Source organism: Euphorbia lathyris, chromosome 3 (genome assembly GCF_963576675.1).
Source record: "Euphorbia lathyris chromosome 3, ddEupLath1.1, whole genome shotgun sequence".
Classification (NCBI taxonomy): Eukaryota; Viridiplantae; Streptophyta; class Magnoliopsida; order Malpighiales; family Euphorbiaceae; genus Euphorbia; species Euphorbia lathyris.
This window is the reverse complement of record NC_088912.1, coordinates 25,377,185-25,393,180: the sequence shown is the minus strand read 5'-3', so window position 1 is coordinate 25,393,180 and position 15,996 is coordinate 25,377,185. Positions and strand designations below refer to the sequence as shown.

The 15,996-nt window shown below is 33.7% G+C and overlaps 1 long non-coding RNA gene across 1 annotated transcript; it reads right to left on the bottom strand.

Moving 5' to 3' along the window:
• Positions 1 to 9,274: 9,274 nt before the first annotated feature.
• On the bottom strand, positions 9,275 to 12,059 carry LOC136224323 (uncharacterized). Its single transcript, XR_010686391.1, has 3 exons — positions 11,898 to 12,059; positions 9,639 to 10,519; positions 9,275 to 9,522 (listed from the first exon to the last, which is right to left on the bottom strand). It is a non-coding gene; the product is annotated as an uncharacterized lncRNA (long non-coding RNA).
• Between the last annotated feature and the right edge of the window lie 3,937 nt (positions 12,060 to 15,996).

The window sequence follows — 15,996 nt, the reverse complement described above, 5'->3', positions numbered from 1 at the left end:
ATTTTATTTCAAGATTGATGCAAATGATGATAAAAAAAATTACATGTTGTTTTTGGGCTGATGCGACAATGAGACAGAGTTACAGATTTTATAATGATGTTGTCATTTTTGACACTAAGTACAACACCAATCGGTTGGGATGATATTTGCGCCCATTTTAGGGGTCAACAATCACAGACAAACTATTATGTTTGCTTTGTGCTTTACTGAATGGGGAATATTCTGACAATTTTGTGTGGTTATTTAAAGAATTTTTGGAAGTTATGTCTAGTGATGCGTCCGTAGGTGTATGGAGGCAGGGACAATCATCCTAGATGGGAGAGTTGTTCAGGCCTCGGATTGCTTCCGGTATTTAGGATCTATTATCCAAACGGATGGAGAAGTAGATGGAGATGTTGCTCATAGGATTAAAGCTGGTTGGTCGAAGTGGAAGAGTGCTACGGGTTTCCTTTGTGATCCCGGCATGCCTAATAGATTGAAGGGAAAATTCTACCGAACGGCAATTAGACCAGCATTGTTATATGGTACGGAGTGTTGGGCAGTGAAACACTGCCACATCCATAAGATGTCGGTGGCGGAGATGCGTATGTTGAGATGGATGTGTGGTCACACGAGAAAGGACCGGGTGCGTAATGAAATAATTAGGACAAAAGTAGGGGTCACATCTATTGAAAATAAAATGAGAGAAACCCGACTAAGGTGGTTTGGCCATGTGAGACGTAGAGCGCTTGATGCGCCGGTTAGGAGAACCGAAGAGTGGCAAAGGGATGTAGTGGTGAGGGGTAGGGGAAGACCTAAGCAAACTTGGAGGAGGGTGATCGAGAGTGATATGAGTTTATTGGGAATTGAGGAAAATATGGTAGTGGATAGGACGGAGTGGAGGGAGCGAATCTGTGTCGCTGACACGACTTGATTTTCACGGTTTTATATGATGGTTCATGTTAGCCGACCCCGAATCATTTCGGGACTAAGGCTTTGTTGTTGTTGTTGTTGTTGTTGATGTCTAGTGATGCGTCAAAAATGATAATCACTGATCAAGACCCATCAATGATGATTTCCATATCGACAACCTTACTAAATACCTTCCACGGGTTCTTTTTTTTTAATATTACTTGCATTAGATTTATATATTGATAAGTTAATGTATTACACATGAATTCTAGAATTAGAAACATATTAGAAAGTTTATGTATTGATAAGTTAGTGTATTATTCACGGGTATTGTATTTGGCACATTGTGTCAAAATTTTCAGAAAAAATTAGTACAAAAAAATATACAACACATGAGGAAAAGTTCCATGATTGCATATGGAATTCAGAGAGTCTAGAAGAGTTTGACCTGAAGTGGACAGAATTTGTTGCAGAAGATGGATTAAACAATAATGGGTGGTTTGTAAATATCTATAAAATTTGGTCCAAGTGGGTTCCAACATATGTTAATCATATTTTCTCAACGAACATGTCTAGTAGCCAACGGGAAGAGACCAACCACGTATTTTTCAAAAAATATATCAACAATAGCAACTCTTTGTTTGACTTTATGGTGAGGATTGGTAGGGGACTCGTTAAGCAACGCCATGGGTAATTGGTTGCAGATATCAAAGATATGAACGAGAGGCCTAAAATAAAAATGAATCATGACTTTTTGGATCATATGGTTGAGATTTATAAGAATGAAATCTATTACATATTTGAGGATGAAATGTGGGTCTATTTGAAGTATAAAATTGAGCTTATTAGTGAAACTGAGAATCATCATATATTTACGGTTAAAAAAAATGGAGTAGATAGTAAAGGCCGCAAAGTTTTATATAATAAGGAACTTAATTTTGCTTCTTGTAATTACTCATGTATCTGATTTATGTTCTTGCTATTACATTTGTTGAAATAACAAGGTATGGGATGATATGTGTGCATATTTTAGGGGTCAACATGTAATTACTCAACAAAAACAATAACATATAATTGCTCATGTATCTGATTTATGTTCTTGCTGTTACATTTGTTGTTAGTTATCACATGTGTGCGCAGGTTCATTTTTCACTTTTGTTATATTTTCACTCCATCATGCAATTGGTAGATGTGTACTTTGTATTTCATGATCTAAGGTAGGTCAAGTCATAGATATTGTATCTTTATAAAGAATTAGTAAATGGTAATGGTAGTAACATGTTACTTGAAATATTAGATGTTGAAGAAATCCAAAATTAAATGGAAATCTTTGATATTGTATTTTCTTGTTAACAAATTAAATTAGGAGAGAGAGATGAGAATTGTTTAGAATCTTAATTAATTAAATTAGGATGATATTTGGTAATTAGAGAGAGATATGAGAAGAAGGAGAGAGATGAGAATTGTTTAGGATTTTAATTCTCCTAAATTTTGTTTAATTAAATTAGGAGAGAGATATGAGAATTATTTAGGATTTTAATTAATTAAATTAGGATGATGTTTGGTAATTAGAGAGAGAGAGACGTGAGAATAAGGAGAGAGAGATGAGAATTGTTTAGGATTTTAATTCATTTAAATTTTGTTTAATTAATTTAGGAGAGAGAGATGAGAATTGTTTAGGATTTTAATTCATTTAAATTTTGTTTAATTAATTTAGGAGAGAGATATGATGATGTTTGGCAATTAGAGAGAGATGAAAATTGTTTAGTATTTTAACTATCCTAAATTTTGTTTAATTAATTTAGGAGAGAGATATGCTGATGTTTGGTAACTAGAGAGAGAATGAGAATAAGGAGAGAGAGATGCGAATTATTTAGGATTTTAATTATCCTAACTTTTGTTTATTTAAATTAGGAGAGAGAGATGAGAATTGTTTAAGTAATTAGATGATGTTTAGTAATTAAAGTACTTTTATTCTTCCCTTAAAATAAAAAGCAAGGGAATCCCTCTCTATAGCCTCACTATATATATTTTGAAAGACAATGTGAAAGGATTAACTCTCAAGCCATTGTCACCTACTCGTTGGGATAGTCGTGCTAATAGTGTTAAAGCTATAAGATTATGTTATAAATACGAAAAGCTTTACATCAAGTAGTAAACAATGTTAATGATTCTAAAGTAAAAAGTGAAGCGAAATCCTTAGCAACTAACGAGCTTGGCGATTTTGAGCTTTTAATTGCAAATTTGGTATGAAATATTGTATGCAATTAATTTGGTTAGCAACCTTATAATTAAAGGATATGCTTATTCATGTGGTTATTGAAAAAAATAAAAAGGTAGGTTTCTTTTTTTGAGGGGTATAGAGAAATTGGTTTTTATGATGACTTGGATAATGCCAAAGAACTTGTATTAAAATGAACATTGAACCTATATTTTCTCAAAGGCATGAAATTTGAAGAAAAATATTTTGATGAGAATCCATCTATTTCATCAGTTGCTCCACTATCTGTAAATGACTCATTGGGATTAATTATTTTCTTTATATTGTTGATCAAGCAATCAGTTCTTTTAATACGAGGTTTGAGCAATATATATAATATGAAAGTATCTTTGGTTTTTTGTTTACTTTTCACACGTTGGAATTATTGAATGATATAAGTTTGAAGTCTTATTATATTCAATTGGAAAATGCACTTAAATTCAATGAATAATCTGATATTGATGGGAATGTATTATTTGTGGCGTTGAAGTTACTTAGAGAACTTTTGCATTGAGATATAATATAACATATTGATATTTTGATGTTTTTGAAAGGTTTAGATTGTTTTCCTAATACAGTTATTGCATATAGAATTTTGTTGACTATCCATGTGACTGTTGCATCTGCATAAAGAAGTTTTTCAAAATAGAAGTCCTATTTAAGATCTACAATGTTACAAGAAAGACTTGATAACGATTGAGGATGATCTTTTGGAGAAAGTAGAATATGAAGACTTGGTTGGTGATTTTGCTTCAAAATGAGCAATATAATTTTTTACATTTTATCCTCTAGTTTAGATTTCACCCTCATCAATGTGATTGAAGCAAATTTTACTGCAAACCAGAAGTTTACAGATTCAGATACTTATAATATTTGACATAATAGGCTATGTCATCCTGAATCTATAATGATGAGAAAAATTATAGAAAATACACATGAGCATCCATTGACCTATCTGATTTAGCCACAGACCTGGAATCTGCATTGTCCACTTCATGTCGGGGTAAGTAGGGCATTGGGGCCTCGTCTCTCTTTGGCTACTCCATCGTAGTCATTATAACGGATGAAGGCCTGCGCCATGGCCATGAGCTCCTCGAATAAGCAGGGGATTTTTTGAAAGCTTTTGCTTCATCGGCTCACATGAAGTCCCTTTTACTAAGGCATCATGGGCGACTTCCAAGTTGAGGTACTTGAATTGGGAGGCCAAGTGATGGAGCCTTGAGAGGAGGTTTTTAAGTGGCCTGGTCAGTCATTATCGTAAGCTGTTGAGGTATGAGCTGACTTTGGCGGCTGCCGTAAATCGGGACAGCAAGAGGTCTTTCATGAAGGATTTGAAGCGGAAACATGTTGGTATTTAGGAGACGAATTTCAAAAAATTTCCCTAAACAAACAATCAGTGTGATCCAATCACTCTGATTAACAGTCAAACATCCGATGTCTGACATCAAATCCTTAACCAAGATCATTAAGTTCTTCAATAATCAAATTGATATTTATACTACGAGATTGGAAAAATACCTCTTGTAGATTCCAATCGGGTATTAAAGCTTCTCTAGTGGTGAAACCTCTAGTTAGTCCACTAAGTCGATTAGATCAAGCTTCGAAGAAATTGATTAATCTTGCTCAAAATCGAAAACTGATTCCGGATCCGATTTTTTAACCGAAAAAATCGTATCTCTCGTACTTATTTCTTCGTATGTATATATATATATCATTTGATATATATATGTACATACTTTGTTTCAATCCATAGGATTGAAACAAAGCATGCACCACGACAAGTGTCCTGGTGCATGTTACATATATATATAATATTATATATATATAATATTAATAATTAATATAATAATAATTATATTATTATTATTAATTGGTAATATATATAATAATAATTAATTAACAACTTAATTAATTACTATTATATCCTTTAATAGTATTTTAGAGGGGTTAATTTAAAACACCTCTAAATTCCAACAGTCAACACTTGACTATTGTATTCGGACATCAACTTAAATTGAGCAAGAATAATAATTTATAATTTCCCCAATCGAATATCAAACAGTGTTAGAATGTTTTGTCAATCCCATTGACATATTCAATTGTGTCAATTAATTAATTAAAACACTTTTAATTAATCCATTGAACTAAAGCTTGATACAAATAACTTGTATGTGTGTGACTTTCTAGGTTCATCTTTAACTGACATTAGAGGCATAATAATAACACTTATTAATTATGTTAAGAATCCAATTCCTTGTACTACAAGTGTATCCTATATAAGCTTAGCTTATATATACTTATAGTCCTCTAAAGGTCATGATCTCCAACTAACACACTGCGCCATGACGTCCCAATTAAAGAATGAAGTTACTTGAAGTAAACTTATAATTAAACTAATTATGAACCATCGATCATAATTTCCATGCACTAAAGTCCTTTCATTAAAAATCCCGATCTTGACTAGAGTCACAAAGTGTCAAACTCTAACCGTCAAGATACTAAGAAATATTGATTAAGTCTTTGATAAAATAAGACTCTTACCAAAGAACCATTTTTTGATACTTATCTCATAAGATGAGTCTGTCTTATTGTCCTGGCCAGGAACTCATTCCATCAAAAAAACTAATCAATAGCCATCTTAGGATTTATCTCTATTTACTTAGAGTAATGAATCCTCTATTAGCAAACTCTTGTTACACTACACAACTAACTATAGCGGTTCACTGCCGGATTACCAGAATTAAGATCCTAGTACAAAGCAGGAACAAACTATAATTACCTGCGCAAGAACAACTAAGTTTCCTCAAGTCAAAGGACTATATGCACTATTATGACCTAGATAATAATTATGTTGACTAGGAGTAAACCTTTGTGCAATTATTATCTAACGTCACAGTTCGAACCATTCGCCTCTTCGAATGTCCACATATTTATTCTGATATCAACATATCAAACAGAATGAGATTTTCTGTTTCTGATTAATATCTCATACTAATCGAGAAAATAAACAGAGGTGGTAGTCTAAGGATAGATGAGTGTCCAATTCATTATCCACCGACTATGAACATTTAAGATTATTATTTTACCAAAGAAATATATCTCATTATTATTAACTCTTAATAATATTATCTCTTTGTAAATAATCTTTGGACTAATCTGTATATTCATTAAGTAATTAAACAATACAAATAATTACACATGAATACATATTTTATTAACTGCCATTTGGATACAAAATTCACACTGTATAATATACAACAGGAATGGCCTAGGGCATACCACACTTACAATCTCCCACTAGCACTAGAGCCATTCAGTACAATATGTAAGACCTATCTTCTCAAGATGACGGTCTAACTGTGACTGAGTCATTGGCTTAGTAAATGGATCAGCTGGATTATCAGCTGATGCTATTTTCTGCACCGAGATATCTCCTCGTCCAACAATCTCTCTGATTAAGTGATACCGCCTAAGCACGTGTTTGAAGTTCTTATGAGACCTTGGTTCTTTGGATTGTGCAATCGCTCCATTGTTATCACAATACAAAGGGATTGGACTAACAATAGAAGGAACCACACCAAGTTCGGTGATAAAGTTCTTCAACCACACTACTTCTTTAGCGGCACTTAAGGCAGCAATATATTCAGCCTCAGTAGTGGAATCAGCTACAGTATCTTGTTTAGAACTTTTCCAAACAACTGCAGCTCCATTACATGTAAACACATATCCTGAAGTGGATATAAGTTTCTCCTTATCTGATTGAAAGCTAGAATCTGTAAAGCCTTCAATTAACAGATCACCTCATCCATATGTAAGATCATATCTTTAGTTCTTCTCAAGTACTTAAAGATAGCCTTAACAACAATCCAGTGAGCCATACCTGGATTTGATTGATATCTGCTTGTTAGACTAACAGCAAATGCAATATCTGGCCTTGTACACAATATAGCATACATAAGACTTCCTATAGCAGAAGCATAAGGAATCTTGGCCATTTCTGCTCTCTCCGCCGGAGTCTTAGGTGATTGCTTCGTGGAGAGTTGCAAACCATGTCTAACAGGTATCAATCCTCTTTTGGAGTCTTCCATTCTAAATCTCTTTAGAATTTTCTCCAAATAGAGTTTTTGAGATAGCCCTAATATTCTTTTAGCTCTATTTCTATAAAGCTCAATTCCAAGAATATAAGCGGCTTCTCCCAAATCTTTCATAGAGAAGGTAGATGATAACCAGACCTTAACATTAGTTAACATACCAATGTCATTCCCAATTAACAGAATATCATCAACATACAAGACAAGGAAAGTGATAGCTCTCCCACTAACCTTCTTGTAAACACATGGCTCATCAAGATTTTTGACAAACTCATAACTCTGTATGGCTTCATCAAATCTTTTATTCCAACTCCTTGAAGCTTGCTTAAGTCCATAAATGGATCTCTTAAGCTTACACACTTGAGAACTTTCCTTGGATATAAAACCTTTCGGTTGTTCCATATAGATTTCTTCTTCAAGAAATCCATTGAGAAATGCAGTTTTAACATCCATTTGCCAAATCTCAAAATCAAAGTGTGTTGCAATAGATAAGATTATTCGAATACTTTTAAACATAGCTACAGGAGAGAATGTTTCTTCAAAATCAATTCCCTCCCGTTGGCGATAACCTTTTGCCACAAGCCTTGCTTTATAAGTATCCACAATTCCTTCAGAATTTAGTTTGCGTTTGAATACCCACTTACAACCAATAGGAACAATTCCTTCAGGTGGGGTAACAAGTTCCCAAACTTCATTCTTATACATGGAATCAATCTCACTTTGCATTGCTTCTAACCACTTAGAAGAGTCAGTATCACATACTGCTTCTTCATAAGTAACTGGATCATCAGGATGGTCAGTACTACCAAAAACAAATAACTCTTGTTCATGGTCAGTAATGAAACCATACCTATCAGGAGGATGTGAAACCCTTTCAGACCTCCTAAGAGTTGGAGTGATGATATCTGTTGTTTTGGTAGGCTCATCTGGCTGATCAATTTGCATTGGTTCAGCATGTTGGATTTCTTTATTAGATGATTCCTCATCCAATAAAATCTTTCTACCTTTACCACCTTCTTGCAGAAACTCTTTCTCAAGAAAAATGGCATCCCTACTGATAATAACAATTTGTTCATCAGGGAGATAGAAATAATAACCCATAGATCCTTTCGATTTAGGGTATCCAACAAATCGGCCTTTAGTAGACCGTTCCTCTAATTTTTCTGTTTTCTGCTTTTTTATATAAGAAGGGCAACCCCAAATTTTAACATGATTCAAAATTGGTGCCCTTCCAGCCCATATTTCATATGGTGTGGTAGAAACAGATTTAGAAGGAACACGATTGAGAATGTACAGTGTTGTCTCAATTGCATATCCCTAGAATGAGATAGGCAAATCAGTATAACTCATCATCGATCGAACCATGTCCAACAAAGTCCGATTCCTCCTTTCAGACACTCCATTTAATTGTGGTGTGTAAGGAGGAGTGAGTTCAGAGATAATTCCATTTTCCTTGAGGAAATCATCAAATTCAGTACTCATATATTCACCACCTCGGTCCGACCTTAGTGATTTAATATTTTTCCTAATTTGATTTTCTACTTCGGCTTTGAATTCTTTGAATTTTTCAAAAACTTCATACTTGTATTTCATTAAATACAAATAACCATATCTTGATTTATCATCAATAAAGGTTACGAAGTAGTGATAACCTCCACGAGCTATTTCACTAAATGGCCCGCAAACATCAGAATGTATTAATTCTAATATTTCATTGGCTCTCTTCATTTGTCCCACAAATGGTTTTCTAGTCATTTTTCCTTGTAAACACGATTCACATGTTGAATAATCGGATTGAGAATTTAAATTTGTTAAAATTCCCATCTTATCCAACTTAGTGAGTCTATTACTGGAAATATGTCCTAGACGGAGATGCCATAAATATTTTGAATTAAATTCTGATTGTTTATCTGTGGAATTATTATTCATCTCTTTTAGGTTGCCAAGCAAAACTTGCTTATTTTCATTTTTGTTATTTGGTATATTTTTATTAACATAAAATAAACCACGATGTAAAACACCAGAACCGATAATCACATTATCAAAATATACTGTACAAGCTTTATTACAAAATCGGAATTCATAATTCCTTTTTGTCAAACTAGATACAGATATTACATTTTTATATGCTCCTGGTATATATAATACATCTTTCAATAACAAAACATGATAGTCTAACATAAGTGAAATATCTCCCACTGCCCTGGCTGCAACCCTTGCACCATTTTCCAGTGTGAGTTCCACTTCACCATCTTCCAACAACCTTCTATTTGCCAGATCCTGAACATAGGAACAAATATGAGAAGTTGCTCCAGTGTCTAAAATCCAGGCATTAGATGAGTTATAAGAAAGATCATTATTTAAATCATCATTTAAATAATTATTAAGAGAAATACCTGATGCAGAAGCTGCACCCTTACCCTTCTCTAAACTTTTCAGAAAGATTGATCAATTTCTCTTAAAGTGACCTTCCATTCCACATTGGAAACATCCCTGCTTAACAGCACCCTTAAGTTGTGTTGAGGCTTTTGGCCTCACAAATGATGGACTTGTATTAGTGGTCTTTGGAACTTTCTTTTTCTTCTTTTTAGGTTGGGTCTTACCCTTCCTCTTAAAAGAAGATGCAGCCACTACTACAACATCATCTTTCTTTTTATCTTGGTCCACCACATTCTGTTGGTGAACAAACAAATTCTGCAGCAACTGAGCCAAAGTACACTCCACTTTGTTTAATTGGAAGTTTGAAACAAAACCTCCATATGAACGTGGGAGTGAAGAAAGCACAAGATCAACTTGGAGTTCATGAGCCATTGCAAAATCCAATTTTTTTAAAGATTGGATTAAATGGATCATTTCTCCAACATGATCAGAAACATTTTGGCTTTCTTTCATCTTCATCCTAAAGAGCTTACTTGATATCTTATATCGCATAGTCCTGCTGGTCTCACCATACAGGTCTTTTAAGCCCGATAAGATTTCAAAAGATGTTGCTATATTCTCATAATGCTTCTGTAATTCATTATCCATAGAAACAATAATATAGCATTTGGCTTGGGTATCATCATCTACCCATTTATCATATGTCTCATGTAAAGCCTTTGCTGCATCCTCTTTAGGGCATGCAGGCTTAGGCTTTAGAATTACATATAATAAACGTTGCTGAGTTAACACAACCTTAAGGTTTCTCAGCCAGTCCACATAATTCGGCCCTGTGAGCCTATTACGGTCTAATATCGATTGGAGAGGTGTTGATAACATGTTTGGAATCAAAGAGTAACTGTAGAAAATAAAGATTGATAGTCAGTTATATATTTAAGGTGGATTATACGAACCAATATGATATGGACTTTTATCATAATGGTTTCCCACTAATTTGGCGAATCCTATACTTCCAAATAGGAAACGACAATTCTTTGGAATGAATTACTAGTGGGTAAATCGAATTCTTATAAATTCTATTAGGTTCTCCCTCAACTTCACATTGGTATTCTTGGGATAACTAATAAATTCATAAGTTGACAACACTTGTCAATCACCTTGCACTATGCTGTGAAATTCAATTTAATACTTTTCTAGCTCCTAGTGTTTTAATCCTCAGTTTCCCTTTGACGTTCTTGGATTTCAACACTAGATAAATCCAACCCACTAGATCAGCAGATTATATTAAGCCCGAATTAACATTGTTCAGCTTCACATTGGCATTCTTACAATATTAATTGCCTAATGTAACCTATAAATTAAGTCAATGAGAATTAACTTTCACACTAATCACACAAACTATTTGTGTATTAATGCACCAGTGGAGAGCCTCGATACAACTCTTGTATCTTTATCGGATTTAATATTTATTTGGAAGATTTCTGGTCTTGCAGTTAAACTAAATTTAACTTAAGGTCTCACTTTGCACATTAACCAATTTAAATTTCTAACATGCAATTTTGCATAAAAAGAAATTTATCTTGAATTAACACTTAATTCAATTTATTAGTTAATGTTTGCACATTATCCAATAACATGCCTTGTGGTGTAAACTTAGCATTCATCTAATCTTATTGGTATAATTATGGATTGGATAAAATTGAACATGTAATTAATAAAATTACATATATTTATGTAGTAAAATCAAAATTGATTTTATTACACAATTGACCCTTTTCGTACAATTGACCCTCAATTGTTCCTAAATGTAACACTTACATTTAAGCCCAATATATAATTTTAATCACATTTTAATTTTATAACAGCAGACAATATACAAACTGGACAACAAAAAATTGCCTAAAGCATGCCCACGCCATAAATTCTGCAATCTGTCAATTTTGTCGTTTCTTCAATTTTGCTCCAAAATTACAACAAGAGCAATATAATAAAAGAAAAGCCCCAATAATCCATAATTATATCAATCAAGAGAACACAACATCAATGAACTATAAAAGAACTTAGATGGCTCTGATACCACTTGAAGGATTTGAAGCGGAAACATGTTGGTATTTAGGAGACGAATTTCAAAAAATTTCCCTAAACAAACAATCAGTGTGATCCAATCACTCTGATTAACAGTCAAACATCCGATGTCTGACATCAAATCCTTAACCAAGATCATTAAGTTCTTCAATAATCAAATTGATATTTATACTACGAGATTGGAAAAATACCTCTTGTAGATTCCAATCGGGTATTAAAGCTTCTCTAGTGGTGAAGCCTTTAGTTAGTCCACTAAATTGATTAGATCAAGCTTCGAAGAAATTGATTAATCTTGCTCAAAATTGAAAACTGATTCCGGATCCGATTTTTTAACCGAAAAAATCGTATCTCTCGTACTTATTTCTTCGTATGTATATATATATATATATCATTTGATATATATATGTACATACTTTGTTTCAATCCATAGGATTGAAACAAAGCATGCACCAGGACAAGTGTCCTGGTGCATGTTACATATATATATATATATAATATTATATATATATATATAATATTAATAATTAATATAATAATAATTATATTATTATTATTAATTGATAATATATATAATAATAATTAATTAACAACTTAATTAATTACTATTATATCCTTTAATAGTATCTTAGAGGGGTTAATTTAAAACACCTCTAAATTCCAACAGTCAACACTTGACTATTGTATTCGGACATCAACTTAAATTGAGCAAGAATAATAATTTATAATTTCCCCAATCGAATATCAAACAGTGTTAGAATGTTTTGTCAATCCCATTGACATATTCAATTGTGTCAATTAATTAATTACAACACTTTTAATTAATCCATTGAACTAAAGCTTGATACAAATAACTTGTATGTGTGTGACTTTCTAGGTTCATCTTTAACTGGCATTAGAGGCATAATAATAACACTTATTAATTATGTTAAGAATCCAATTCCTTGTACTACAAGTGTATCCTATACAAGCTTAGCTTATATATACTTATAGTCCTCTAAAGGTCATGATCTCCAGCTAACACACTGCGCCATGACGTCCCAATTAAAGAATGAAGTTACTTGAAGTAAACTTATAATTAAACTAATTATGAACCATCGATCATAATTTCCATGCACTAAAGTCCTTTCATTAAAAATCCCGATCTTGACTAGAGTCACAAAGTGTCAAACTCTAACCGTCAAGATACTAAGAAATATTGATTAAGTCTTTGATAAAATAAGACTCTTATCAAAGAACCATTCTTTGATACTTATCTCATAAGATGAGTCTGTCTTATTGTCTTGGCCAGGAACTCATTCCATCAAAAAAACTAATCAATAGTCATCTTAGGATTTATCTCTATTTACTTAGAGTAATGAATCCTCTATTAGCAAACTCTTGTTACACTACACAACTAACTATAGCGATTCACTGCCGGATTACCAGAATTAAGAACCTAGTACAAAGCAGGAACAAACTATAATTACCTGCGCAAGAACAACTAAGTTTCCTCAAGTCAAAGGACTATATGCACTATTATGACCTAGATAATAATTATGTTGACTAGGAGTAAACCTTTGTGCAATTATTATCTAACGTCACAGTTCGAACCATTCGCCTCTTCGAATGTCCACATATTTATTCTGATATCAACATATCAAACAGAATGAGATTTTCTGTTTCTGATTAATATCTCATACTAATCGAGAAAATAAACAGAGGTGATAGTCTAAGGATAGATGAGTGTCCAATTCATTATCCACCGACTATGAACATTTAAGATTATTATTTTACCAAAGAAATATATATCATTATTATTAACTCTTAATAATATTATCTCTTTGTAAATAATCTTTGGACTAATATGTATATTCATTAAGTAATTAAACAATACAAATAATTACACATGAATACATATTTTATTAACTGCCATTTGGATACAAAATTCACACTGTATAATATACAACAGGAATGGCCTATGGCATACCACACTTACATTTCAATAGGTCAAAAGAGTCGATTGATTCTAGGGCCAAACCTCTGTACCATTCATGCGCGCTTGCGAACAGGGTGGTGGCAAAAACCTTGCACATTATGTCTTCATCCTTTGGATACATGTTGATAATACTCATGAACAAAGCCACGTGGTCATTTGGGTCTTTAGTGCCTGAATAGAAAGTTATTCTGAGAGTCTTCCAGTCCCTCAGGGAATGAGTATCGATGATCCGATGCACTAGAGGAGTTTTGGTTGACGTTATATTTCCTCCCATTACTCCGCCTAGAGCTCATTTGTGAAGGAACCTTTGGATCTTAGATTTTAACAGGTCTTCAACCTCCTAGGCGGCCAAAGCTATTGCTGCGGGGTTGACACGTGCCATCGAGGGCAATCGGGAGGGGGAGACGCTGGTGAGGTTGTTGCTAGGCCCATGGGGCGCATTGTGATGGGCGCTGTTTGCACAGGGAGCACTCAGGTTGAGGTCTGCCTCTACGAAGCCCCTTGGGTCTTGAGGAACTCCCATATTTTGGTGTTTTCTTCCTATAGAGCATGTTGCTGCTCGATGATCTTCATTTGTGCAGCGGTATGCACTACTTGAGTTGTTTGGAAGCTTTTGATGATGCTGACTAGCTACGTTGAGGTGCCCACTATTTCTTCGTCAGGCTCGACCTCTATAAGCAAGGGGGCCAAGTTTAGCGGCATCCCGGTGGGAGCAATGAGGACTTTTCAAGCCCAGGGCCAGATGCCTAACGGTTGCGACAAACATCTCATTGACATAAGTAGGGGTAGCCTGATTGTCAGTCATGTTTGAATGGAAGGGATCTGAAGGTCGCACCAGATAATGGATATATGGGGATGCCACTTGTGCTAGAAACAGTCCCTAGGAACACTCTGACGCCCAAGTTAGACATATAAGGGATTAACTAGAGAGGGAGAGAAAAAGAGAGATCATACCTCTTTAATGGGACTTGGTCCCCTTTATATAGACTTGCTAAGATAGGCTAGGTCCGCACGTGTCTATGGTCTGGGTGTGTGTTTGACTTTTGGGTTTTGGCCCATATGCCTTATCAGATTGCAAAAAAAAAAAAAAAAAAAAAACTTAAGGCAAAAATATCAATGAGACCTCTGATTTTTCATTTTTTAGTGTATTAAACCACTGATATTTTATTTAGACACATTAAACTTATGCTATTTTACTTTGAATATAGAACTCGATTAACAGAATGTTATTCGTTTCACTTGCGTTAGAATTTTTATTTTTAACAGTTCGAAGCAGATTTTAATATGTGTAATGTGGTTAGAAAAAACAATAAAACCTTATTTCGAGATGTAAAAAATCTAATTTCAAATACAAATGAAATTAATAACACGTGTTTTGGATATTCACAATTAATCAATTTCACTAGCAAAAAGTTAATGTAATAGAAAATAATAGATCAATAGTTCAATATGTACAAATAGAAAAACTTACGGGGCGTTTGGTATTCTATTAGGATAGGGATAAAGATAAAGGTTGAGATATGGATAAGGATAAATGGTTGAGATAAGGATAAAAATAGGATAGTCGAGAATTATTATTCAATATTTGGTAGGTGGGATAATGATAATGATAAAATAATACATTTTACTATTTTAACCTTATTTAAATTATATAATATTAATTTGAGGGATAAGATGAACTTTTCCATCCTATTAAAATCGCAGGAGCTTATCACAGCTCCTTATACCACCCATTTTGGGTATAGGATTTGAGGGACGTTTGTCTCATTCTTATATCTCCAAAACAAACACGGAATAACTTATCTCGTGTTTTTTTTTATCTCTATCTCACCTCCTATATCCCTCTTAACAAACACCCCGTTATTACACTAAAAAAATAAAATGAAAGATCATGTTACCAAAAGTTAAGTAATGATAAATTATTGGGTAAATTCCAAAAAAAACCCCTGTGGTTTGATGTTGTTCCAAAAAAATCCTTGTGGTTTGTTATTACAAAAAAAGGACTGTGGTTTGCGCCGTTACTCGAAAAACGGAAATTGGCTTAACACCGTTAAAGTGCTGACGTGGCACAGGGGTAAAACGGAAAAATCGAATTTTTTTTTAATTTTTTTTCCTCTTCTCTCTCCTCCTTCATCTTCTTCCTTCTCCCTTCTTCTTATTCCTTCTTCTTCTTCTTCTTCCTTCACTCCTCCTCCTTCTTCCTCCTTCTTCTTCTTCCTTTTTCTTCTTCCTCTTTTTTTCTATTCTTTTTTTTTAAAAAAAAATTTCCTTACTCGAAGAAATCTGGAATTTTCCCGAAATCTGGAAAATTTCCG